The sequence below is a fragment of the Tursiops truncatus genome, chromosome 10, assembly GCF_011762595.2.
Source record: "Tursiops truncatus isolate mTurTru1 chromosome 10, mTurTru1.mat.Y, whole genome shotgun sequence".
NCBI classification, from domain to species: domain Eukaryota; kingdom Metazoa; phylum Chordata; class Mammalia; order Artiodactyla; family Delphinidae; genus Tursiops; species Tursiops truncatus.
The window spans coordinates 8,506,223-8,518,894 of record NC_047043.1 but is presented as its reverse complement, the minus strand read 5'-3'; the positions used below and the strand labels follow the sequence as shown (position 1 = coordinate 8,518,894).

At 40.3% G+C, this 12,672-nt stretch overlaps 1 protein-coding gene across 1 annotated transcript in view; it reads right to left on the bottom strand.

Annotated features, from left to right (window-relative positions):
• The window catches only part of TMEM170B (transmembrane protein 170B), a 42,997-nt gene that overhangs the window by 21,266 nt on the left and 9,059 nt on the right, over nt 1-12,672 (bottom strand). The gene's annotated exons all lie outside the window — the stretch shown is intronic.

Sequence of the window (12,672 nt, the reverse complement as noted above, 5' to 3'; positions counted from 1 at the left end):
TTTCTGGTGCTAAACAAAATACAAAATGAGAAATTAAAAATACCCTTACAAAACAGAAACCTTGAAGCATGCCGTCCATTCAATTACCATAATTCACTGAAAGGAGATATTCCGTCTTCATTAAAGCCCTTTCATTATTTTTCCCTATTCAAGGCTGTCCATAATCTTCATCTTAAACTGAATTGTTGCAGTGTGTTTGTTTACTTTTAGTGGGATAAGAGGCAGAGGAGTAGTGATTTGTTCCAGTCTCCAAACAATTCTAGAAATAGCCCTGTTCCCAATCTGTATCTCTCTCAGCCCTGGTTGCCAAGTCACTAAAAATTATCTTCTGTGCTTTTGTTTGTTTGTTTTGTTTTTTTGCGGTACGCGGGCCTCTCACTGCTGTGGCCTCTCCCGTTGCGGAGCACAGGCTCTGGACGTGCAGGCTCAGCGGCCATGGCTCACGGGCCCAGCCTCTCCGTGGCATGTGGGAATCTTCCCGGACCAGGGCACGAACCTGTGTCCCCTGCATAGGCAGGCGGACTCTCAACCACTGCGCCACCAGGTAAGCCCTCTTCTGTGCTTTTGATTTTAATCTTTGGACAAAATTATTTATGAGAAATAAATTACTCTAGATATCTAGAATATATTAACTAAGTAAAAACAAATCAAAGAATGGTACATATTGTATGATCCTTTTTGTTCAAAAATTATAGGTACAGAGAAACACATAAACAGATTCTAACAATGGCTATCTTTTAAAGATAAGAGAGGAGATGGGTTATATTATTTTATTCTTTACTGATTATTTTTTAGCAACCAGCCTGGTTTTTTTTGTTTGTTTTTTTACTTTACTGCAGATACACTGTCTTTAAAAGATAGTTTTTCATTCTAGAATTCATCAAAGGAGAACATGCTCAATGAAGCCAATGCTTCTCAACCCAGACTGCTCACAAGAATTACCCACAGAGCAACTAAAACTATCACTTGAGGGGGGACCTAGACAATTATATTTTCATCAACTCTACCAGATAATCATGACATGCAGTAAAGACAGAAATCACCACTCTAGGCTAAGGTTACAGAAGAGGTACTTACTAAAAAAATCCAAAAGTCATAAAAACAACAAAACCTATCTCAATAGACAAACACTAAACATAATTTTTAATCCTCTATAGCATATCTAACCCTTCTAACAAAATCATTAGCAAATAGATACTGAACATTTATATGTATTCAACATACTCTAAGCCTCAAGGTGAAAATAACAAACCAGTAAGACTAAATTTGGGGGCTGTTCATAATTTCTATCTTCTTTATAGAAATGGTCCTCATTATATGTTTAAATAATCTGTGTTCAAATTTGGTTATCTCAAGTTTGTTTTTTCATTCCAGCAAATCTAAGGTGAGGCAATCACTCCCCTTAGTTTCCAACACCAGTGACTTCTCAGTTTGGGGATGTGTCCCACACAGGCAGCTTATTAAACTCTCAGGGAGATGATGCATTTATAATTTGAAAAAATCCCCTAGATCAGGGATTGGCAAAGTATGGACCATGAGTCCTATCTGACCACCAACTGTTTCTGTACAGTCTGCGAGGTGACAATGGTTTTTACATTTTGAAATGGTTGAAGAAAACCCAGAAGAACAATATTTCATGACACGTAGAAAGTACACAGAATTCAAATTTCAGTGTCTATAAAGTTTTCCTGGAACACAGTCATACTCATTCATATTGTCGATGGCTACTTTCATGCTACGATGGCAGAACTGAGTAGTTATGACAGAGGCCACGTGGCCCACAAAGCTGAAAATATTTACTGCGGTTACTATATATATGCTGAGTATGTTAAATACTGGTCCTTTATAGAAAAAGCTTGCTGACTCCCGGTATAGATGATTTTGACATATGCTCCAGGGGGCTGGGTTGTTACCCCACACCTCACTGAAAATTACAGTCACAGTACTTTCATATATTATCAAGACCTGATACTTTGGGTGTTTAACTAATGGTATGTCAATGGCATATATTCTAACACCACAGGTTCTTCAGGGCACAGTATGCAGCTGTCGCTATGGGGTACATACACCCATAGTTACACAGAACAAGAGGGAGAAATGTCAAGAAAGATCCCAAGAGAATTCGTTGCCACCTGAATTTTTTTTTTTTTTTTTTTTGCAGTACGCAGGCCTCTCACTGTTGTGGCCTCTCCCGTTGCGGAGCACAGGCTCCGGATGAGCAGGCTCAGTGGCCATGGCTCACGGTCCTAGCCACTCCGCGGCGTGTGGGATCTTCCCGGACTGGGGCATGAACCCGTGTCCCCTGCATCGGCAGGCGGACTCTCAACCACTGTGCCACCAGGGAAGCCCGCCACCTGAATTTTTAAAATAAACAGGACTGAACCAAATGATAAACACACTGGAGATGGAATGAGGGTGAGGAATGGCGAGTGGGGCACTCGAAGCTAACGGTTCTCAGCCTTGGCTAGATGTTGGAGTTACTTGGGAGAGCCTGAAAGAAATATCACCCTCAGAAATTCTGACTTAATTGGGCTTCAGAATTTTTTAAAGTTTTGATTCTTAGGCACAGCCAAGAATGAAAAACTGCACTAAGACAAAATGATCTAATCATGGAATTATGTACAACTGAGAATATGCAATTGCAAAACCTCCAGTTTGGCTAAAGCCGAGAAATGTGGAGAGAACTGGCTGCAGATTACAGAGGTGTGCTGGAGCAGCTTTTGTGGGGAAGGGAGGGCGCTTACAGACCCTAAAGGTGTGGACTTTATCCTGAAGATTGAAGGTTATGCGGAGCCAATGAAGGACTTTAAATAAGGAAGTGATACAATCACATTCACCTTTTAAAAAATTAATTATCCTGGCAAGTATGGGAAAGGGGGACTAGAAAGAGATGAGAGACTATCAGAATATTTCAAGAGTCCCGAGAGAAACTCAGGCCTGGACTTAGGCACTGGCCTCAGGATTGAAAATAATTTGAAATATTTAGGATTTGCTGATGGCCTGGATGATGGAGGTGAGGAAGATGTGATGTCTGGCCTCCCAGATTTCTGCTATGGACAGCTGAATAGACGACAATGCTGTCAGGTTTGGAAACATGGGAAAATATGTTTCATGCATCAGCAATACTATTCAAATGTTGGTGAGAAGCAAGGAGTAAAGAAGCTAAAGGCAAGAATATGTCAAGTAGGGCTTCCCTGGTGGTGCAGTGGTTGAGAGTCTGCCTGCCGATGCAGGGGACACAGGTTCGTGCCCCGGTCCGGGAAGATCCCACATGCCGCGGAGCGGCTGGGCCCATGAGCCAGGGCAGCTGAGCCTGCGTGTCCAGAGGCTGTGCTCCGTAACCAGAGAGGCCACAACAGTGAGAGGCCCGCGTACCGCAAAAAAAATAAAAAAGAAAAAAAGAATATGTCAAGTAGAAAATGTGAAGATTACCTATACATGCATATTATGGGCCATGTTTTAAAAAGCAGTAAATCTCAAGTTTGTTGTGTCAGCAATCTTCCTAAGTTCATGATCTGTCAAATTTTAAATCTATGATTACTAAAACAATTCTGTTATTAGATATAAATTTGAATTAAATTTAGGATATAGAAAGCTATAAAGAATGTCACTCTCATCCTAACAATGAGAAAAAGATAAACTACAAAATCATAGCTCTTCTTTAGCCCATCAGTCAGGTGACACTACAAGATAACAAAGTAACCTGAATTTCAAAGAGGGACAAGACCCTCCAAGGAGACAGGTGACATACTCACTATGTTTCCTGTGGCAAAGCACAGGAACAGGAAGTGGGTACCATACAAGTGGGTAAAAAGAAATCTGCTAAAATTTTAACTGACAGTTAAAGTCCAAGTGTGCGATTAATCGGTCAGCTTGGAGTAAGTGACACAAGGAAAGTGCACAGTCACCTGCAAGCTCTTTTCCACAGGTCTCTACCGAGCACTCCCTAGAAAGACAGAGACTGGAGAGAGCCACCCCACTGGTGTATGTCGGCCTATAGGAGGTGATCAGTGGCTGCTAAGGGAAACAGACAACCTGGCGTGCTTCTTGGATATCTTTTTCCTATTCAAAACAAGCCTTAGCCATTGCTGGAAGGCAGCAAATCCTGTCACCCTCAGGGGACAAGCAAAGACCCACTGCAGCTCCAGCTTGGGGAAGAGTAGAAGGAAAAATCCTTTACCCCTGGGGCAGGGGCAGAAAACCATCCAGGACCCAGGATCCTATTCTAAGCAGAGTCGGTTACTGCTGAGGGAAGGATAGAAGACTCCTGCCCAAGACCAATCACAGATACTAGGGAGAGTGTGGCTACCACGGTTCAGAAAGGCAGGACCGTGGACAGCCCCACCCAGATACCCCACCACACAGAGCTTGCCTGAGACTAAAACTGGACAGGACAAGAGAGAAATTTCCCCTGCCCCAAGTAATGAGCAACACAAGGCTGTGGCTGGGGGAAGGCAAGGGTGTGGAGAGACACTTCTTCCATGGTGCAGGCTTGCAGAGATGGCTAAAAGCTGACAATACAGCACTAACACTGATACTAACCCTGCAGCACCCAGCCCCCACCCTGCGTACAAGGCAACAACAGCACCTTCTGGGGAATTTGAAGCCTAGGGTGTGCTGAAGGTAACCATAACAAGAAAGCTCAAACTCAGCTCACTCCTGACTAAATTAAATCAACCTTCACCCTACTGGTCTAGCAGAAGAAGCCCATTTCCAGGCATAAATATTGATATTACATACCTCAGTCACTACTGTTATACATATAAAGTCCTTAATTCAATAAAAAAAATATTGAATTAAGACACCCTCAGAAACAGGAAAACCAATTTATTGTCAAGAAATAAAGTGATCAGACTTAGAGATGATCCAGATTTTAAAACAACCAGACAGAGACCTTAACTATAATTAACATGTTAAATACTCTCCTGGAAAAGGTAGACAACGCACAAGAACAGATGGGGAATTTCAGCAGAGAGATGGAGAGTCCAAGAAAAAGTCAAATGAAACTGCCTAAAAGAAAAACACAAGAAAATGCAAAAACAGAAAAACCATAATATCAGAGATGAAGACTTCCTTTAATGAGCTCACCAGCAGACTTGACATAGTTAAGCAAAGGATCAGTGAACTTCTCATAGCAGCACTATTTACAAGAGCCAAGACATGGAAGCAACCTAAGTGTCCATCCACAGAGGAATGGATAAAGAAGATGTGGTACATAGGTACAATGGAATATTACTCAGCCATAAAAAAGAATGAAATAATACCATTTGCAGCAACATGGATGGACCCAGAGATCATCATACGAAGCGAGATTAAGTCAGACAGAGAAAAACAAATAGCAAATGACAGCAGTCCCCAACCTTTTTTGGCACCAGGGACTGGTTTTGTGGAAGACAATTTTTCCATGGACCGGGGCGGGGGTGGATGGGTCAGGCAGTAATGCAAGCAATGGGGAGCGGCGGATGAAGCTTCACTCACTCACCTGCCACTCACCTCCTGCTGTGCGGCCTAGTTCCTAACAGGCCGCAGACGGGTACCAGTCCACGGCCTGGGGGTTGGGGACCCCTGGCATATAATATTGCTTATATGTGGAATTTAAAAAATGATACAAGCGGGCTTATTTACAAAACAGAAATAGACTCACATAGAAAACAAACTTATGGTTACCAAAGGGGAAAGGGGGGGAGTTTGGGATTAAAATATACACACTACTATACATAAAATTGATAACCAACAAGGACCTCCTGTATAGCACAGGGAACTATACTCAATATCTTGTAATGACTTATAATGGAAAAGAATTTAAAAAAGAATCTATTTACCTATCTATCTATCTATGTATCTATCTATATAACTGAATCACTTTGCTATGCACCTGAAATGAACACAACATTGTAAATCAACTACATTTCAATAAAAAATTTTTTAAAAATAATCAGTGGGCTTCCCTTGTGGCGCAGTGGTTGAGAGTCCGCCTGCTTATGCAGGGGACACGGGTTCGTGCTCGGGTCCAGGAAGATCCCACATGCCGTGGAGCAGCTAGGCCTGTGCGCCATGGCCAATGAGCCTGCACATCCAGAGCCTGTGCTCTGCAGCGGGAGAGGTCACAACAGTGAGAGGCCCATGTTCCGCAAAAATAAAAAGATAATAATCAGTGAATGTAAAAGTAGACAAATAGAAATTATTCAAATTGAAATATAAGAGAAAAAGAGGGGGGGAAAAACAAAGAAGCAGTAGGAGGGAAAAGAGGAACCATCCAAGAGCTATGGAATAATTTCAAATGGTTTAACATACATGTAATTGGAGTCCCAGATGGAGAAGAAAGAGATAATGGAGAAGAAAAATATTTAATGAAACAGTGGCCGAAAATTTCTAAAACTAATAAAAGATATCAAACCACAAATCTAAGACTCCCAGAGAATCCTAAGCAAGAAAAAGACCTCCCAAAAGAACTAAAAAATAAAAAAACAAAAATAAAGCACACACACATACCTAGATTCACCACAGTGAAATGACTAAAAAAACAAAGACAAAGGGGAAGTATTGAAGAAGAAATAAGGAAAAAAGAAAGAGAGAACAAAAGACATTACACACACACAGGGACAAAGATAAAAAGTACAGCAAACTTCTCATCAGAAGCAACCAAACCAGATGACAAATTACAGTAACACTTTAAAAAACTAAAATGCAAAGTCAGAACCTATATTCAGGAGAAACATTTTTCAAAACTGGAGGTGAAATGAAGATATTTTTCCAGGAAAAAAAAAAAAACTGGAAAAATTAACTGCCAGTAGACCTGTGCTACACGGCATATTAAAGGAAGCTCTTCAAACAGGAGTGTAATTCTAGATGGAAACTTAACGCTCCACAAAGAAGTGAGCAACAAAGAAAATTAAAATGAAGGTAAACATAAAAGATATGTTTTCTGGGCTTCCCTGGTGGCACAGCGGTTAAGAATCCGCCTGCCAGTGCAGGGGACATGGGTTCAAGCCCTGGCCCGGGAAGATCCCACATGCTGTGGAGCAACTAAGCCCATGTGCCACAACTACTGAGCCTGAGCTCTAGAGCCCGTGAGCCACAACTGCTGAGCCCGTGTACCACAACTACTGAAGCCCATGCGCCTAGAGCCTGTGCTCCGCAACAAGAGAAGCCACCACAACTAGAGAAAGCCTGCGCACAGCAGCAAAGACCTAACGCAGCCAAAAATAAATAAATTTTTTAATATGTTTTCTTATTTTTAATCATTCTAATATTTTAACCAGATTTAAAAATAAGTTGTTGCGTTTTTTCACTTGAAGCCTCATTTAACATAGACGTTAAAGCTATTGTAGATATTTTATAGCTGCCTGCTTCAACTTCTTAAAAGAGAGCAAAAACATTAGTTTTTAAATTTAATTGTGACACCTTCAAGAGCTGCTTGAATATACTGCCTCTCTCAAAGCTTACAGCAATACTGTTTATTACCCACTTAAACCAAATTACCCTTTCACCAGCTAATTATATAATTTTAAACTGTAAATTACAGTACTCATCATTGAATAGAAAAAAAATTCTTAGAAAAATAAATTTTTAATTTAAAACAATCAGAATATCATTTGCTGTAAAAAAAAAATCAGGTTAAGGCTATTTAAAATAGTTCAAAATTTGCTTTACATTTAAGCCACAGCACTACCTTCCTAAAAGATGCCATTCAATTTGTTCTTTCCCATAATCGATTAGTTACTCAGTTATAAAAGTTATAAAAGATCTTCCTGGACCAGGGCACGAACCCGTGTCCCCTGCATCGGCAGGCGGACTCTCAACCACTGCGCCACCAGGGAAGCCCTATCTTGAAATTTTAATAAGTCTTTAGCTATACTAAACACTCCACATTAACTTGCATTATATATCACAATACAGTTACAAATTGATCACAGAAAAGCTTCATTTTAAAAAAATCCAGTGTTCCCAATCCTTGAGTTCTCAGTAATAAAATCGCCTTAAGAGCTAGTTTAAAATGTACCTTCCTAGGCCCTGGTCTCAAGGATTCTAATTCCATAGCTGTGGACTGGGTCTATGGACTGTACCCTCAACCAGCCCCAGGTAATTCTGATATGTAGCAAGATTTAGTAACCATATTGGATTAAATTAATTCATGGTAGGGACTGGAGAGAGGGAGAATTTTATAATGAAAACATATTAGCGGGACTTCCCTGGTGGCACAGTGGTTAAGAATCCTCCTGCCTATGCAGGGGACACGGGTTCAATCCCTGGTCTAGGAAGATCCCACATGCCACAGAGCAACTAAGCCCATGTGCCACAACTACTGAGCCCACGTGCCACAACTAATGAAGCCCGTGTGCCTAGAGCCCGTGCACCGCAACGAAGAGTAGCCCCCACTCGCCGCAACTAGAGAAACCCTGTGTGCAGCAATGAAGACCCAATGCAGCCCCAAAATTAATTAATTAATAAAACATATTGGCTACACATAGTTATCCAAAAGCAATATAATACTTTAAAATTTAATCAAGTCCTGGTGGTATTCCTGAACCATCCTCAAAACAGATCACCTCTCCTCTCTCTCTATCATCCCTTAAACAGGTTCTTTCTCTACTCTCTACCTCTTTTGTTGTCTTCAAAGTCCCATTACCTGGTTCTCCCTGAACTCAGCAAGCCGCCGAACTACGACTTAACCTGAAGGTTAGTTCGCCTCTCTACACCATGAGCCCCTTATGGAGAATGATTGACATTTTCATTTTTGTTTATCAGTGTTTGCCACAGAGACTGGCAAATGCTCATGATCAAGAAATATCCAACAAGCCTGATCCTTGAAAATGCTAGACACTGCTTCTTAGTATAATTCTTCTATATACATTTAATAAAATACATTGTATGGCCACTTCAATTATAGTAAGTAAAATGCACGCAAAATGCTTTGTACAGTACCTGACATATAGTAGGTGTTCAATAAATATAGCCATTGTTAGAATTATTCATCTGATTCTAAGGTAAGTCCAATGCACTGAATTCTCTGGGCTCTCCTCTTACATCTGACCGTTCTTAATTCCAGTTTCCTTCCCTGGTTCCAATTCCTCCTCCCCATCTCTGCCTCATCCTTCCTCTTCTGTTTAGAATTCCTTTCTACAGGAAAAATATCCCTAGTTATTCTAACTTTTCCTCCTGAATTATCTTACTTTTCTGGTCCTTTATTCCAATCACTAAACAAAGCAAAGATAAATATATTTATATTCTGATAGTTAACCATTTAAGAATCAAAATCATAGCTTACACAGTCCTAAGACTTATCTGGAAATTGCTTTAGGTTTAAGAAACATCATCTGGACCTTGGACATGGTACCGCCAGAGGATACTGATATATGATTCAAAGATAAAGAGATGGGTATTAGGAATGTAAAAACCTGAAGATGGCAATTCTAATTTTTGAAAAATTACAGTGGCTTCATTCTCGATAACACAGGTAAGTCTTCCAAATGGCAAAATCCTATAAAGTACAAATCATATCAGTACTTATTAATTGGCTCAGTACCACAAAAGAGTAAGGGATTTTTCACATGTATTTCAGAAAAAGTAAATTTGGGGGTCTGGCACAAATATTGAAGAGTAGCACATTGTCTTTAGGGCTACATTTACAAAACATAAATTTCTATAATTGGACATCTGAAATAATTTTATCTGCATAAACTCACCTCCTATAATAGAGCATTTAGGAGGAGGAACTTAACCTAATGGGACACTAGAATACGTGCAGGGACTGAGAGAAGCATACCAGTTTGGGAGCACCACCAAACGAAGTTGCTGGCTCTACTAGTATGAGGTGTGAACAATTACAAGTATGTATACTAGGTACCCAAGTTTTCCCCCTTTCTCTCTTTTTTTTTATCTGATAATCACTATTAACACTAAAGTGGCTTAGCAACTATAAAATCTAAATGGGAAATGTAACAGTGTGTATGTATATAGTAAAAATAAATAAGCACATATATATTTTGTAAACACACACACACACACACACACACACACACACACACACACACTTGACCTTCATTCCAGTTTGAATTCCCAGCTTCCCGATGTTTATACCAATAGAGAGGTGCATCTGCGCCCACATTTGCTGCTGACACAGAGAGGGGATGAGCCTGAAGCCAGACTTTGCCTTTTTTCCAAAGAACCAATTATTCCTTTCCCAACCCGAGCCCAGCTCTGTGTTTATCCGGGGGTTTAGGGATCCTGCCTCCTTCTAAGTAAAAAATTCTTCTCGAAACTCTTAGCAACCAAATTTGGGTGGGAACACAAAGTTGGGAGCCAAAATAGTTGAAGAAAATAAAAGTAAAGCAAAAGGAAACATTTCATTGTAGATCGTTATTTTGAAGTTAGGTTACCCATAAAACTGAAAGAGTATATACATTCTGACTCTAATTTTAGGTTGTGGTGGGCAAGAGGGATTTACGACATATTCAGAGAAAGAAAAACTGTATGGGAAGGAAGGAAGCCACCTATCTCTCTACTTGAGTGAGCTGAATAAGCATATAACCTATACACAGTTAACAAACAATTTAGGAATCCTGAGAATCACACACTGTGGGAAGTGACATACAGAAGAGAACTCTGGCAATAGTTACCAAGTGACAAAGATGGGGTCTCCAGGTGTTAATCTCTATATGAAATCCCCATAGTACTACTGTCTTCCAGGAAGGAGAAAAAACACATTGAACTTGGTAGGATTTCTAAAACTAGATATATAGTAAATATGGATCACTAACTTTTACATAGCCTATGGCAACTTAAAATTTTAGAAAGATTATTACTATTATCACTATTCAATAATATCTTACATTGTACAGTATCTTTTATTTCTGGACAAAAATTAGTTCCATTCATCCATTCTTGGGCTCATTTGGGGCAAATACTTACACAGCTATTCTTAAGTGCCTTAAGATTTATCATCTATCAGACCTGCCTGAGTTAAAATCAGATGTGGAATAAAAGCAAAAGGCACAGAACTGAGAGTCAGTGAACAACAGTTCTAGTCCTGGCTCTGTCATTAAATGACTGTTTGATCCCAGTCATGTATATCTCAATATTTCTAAAAGGAAGTAATCAAACTACATAACTTCTAGCTCTAAAATGTTGGCTAATTCTAATTTCTAGTTGTCGTCACTTTTAAAAAATATATTTCTATCAAAGTAATACATACACAAGACTACTTTCAAGAGATTGGCCTCTGAGATAAAAAGGTCAAAATTCTGCTTCACCTATGGGATAAGATACAGACAGAGGAATAAATCATACCTGTTAACTGAAAAAAAAGATGAGGGTACATTACCCTTTTATTTACTTTTTAATTAACCAGAATTCCTATTAACGAGATTTCTGCAAATCCTTCACAGTCATTTCTTAAATCTAAATCAGTCTGGTTACACTATGCTCCTTTCTATTACCTGTTTCATTTTCAAGTTTATGATGATGACAAAAATGCCTTCTGACTTAATATGTGTTATCATAATCTGAAAAAAGGTAATAATTTTTCACTTATTAGCTACCAGATCTAAGCAAGTTACTCTTTGCTTCAATGTCTGAACCTGTAAAATAAGGATAAACACTAATCTCTCTCAAGATGGTTGAAAAGATTAAATAAAATACATGAAAGAATGGTAACTAGCACAAAAAAAGCATTTTTGTGTTTTAAAAGTATGACAATTATCTATATAAATTGCTTAAACACTTTATGTCCTAGTTAAAAGCATATTCACTCTAGAGACTTTTTCTTCCCTCTTTGTTTCCTGGTGCGCGAGGAGAGGGGATTAAGAGCACTGCTTAAAGGAGCTCCAGAGACGGGCGCAAGTCGCGGCTAACAGCGCGGACCCCAGAGACAGGAATGAGGCGCTAAGGCTGCTGCTGCCGCCACCAAGAAGCCTGTGTGCGAACACAGGTCACTCTCCAAACCTCCCTTCCGGGGAGCCTGTGCAGCCCGCCACTGCCAGGGTCCCGGGATCCAGAGACAACTTCCCCGGGAGAAGGCACGGCGCGCCTCAGGCTGGTGCAACGTCACGCCGGCCTCTGCCGCCGCAGGCTCACCCTGCATCCGTACCCCTCCCTCCCCCCGGCCTGAGTGAGCCAGAGCCCCCCAGTCAGCGGCTCCTTTAACCCTGTCCTGTCTGAGCGAAGAACAGATGCCCTCCGGCGACCTACACGCAGAGGTGGGGCCAAATCCAAAGCTGAAACCCGGGAGCTGTGAGAACAAAGAAGAGAAAGGGAAATCTCTCCCAGCAGCCTCAGGAGCAGCGGATTAAAGCGCCACAATCAACTTGATGTACCTGCATCTGTGGAATACATGAATAGACAACGAATCATCCCAAATTGAGGTGGTGGACTTTGAGAGCAAGATTTATTATTTTTTACCCTTTTCCTCTTTTTGTGAGTGTGTATGTGTATGCTTCTGTGTGAGATTTTGTCTGTATAGCTTTGCTTTCACCATTTGTACTAGGGTTCTATCCGTCCGTTTTTTTTTCCTTAAACAATTTTTTTCTTCTTAATTATTTTTTTATTTTAATAACTTTATTTTATTTTATCTTATTTTATTTTATCCTCTTTCCCCTTCCTTCCTTCCTTCCCTCTTCCTTTCTTTCTTTCTTTCTACTTTTTCTCCCTTTTATGCTGAGCCATGCGGATGAA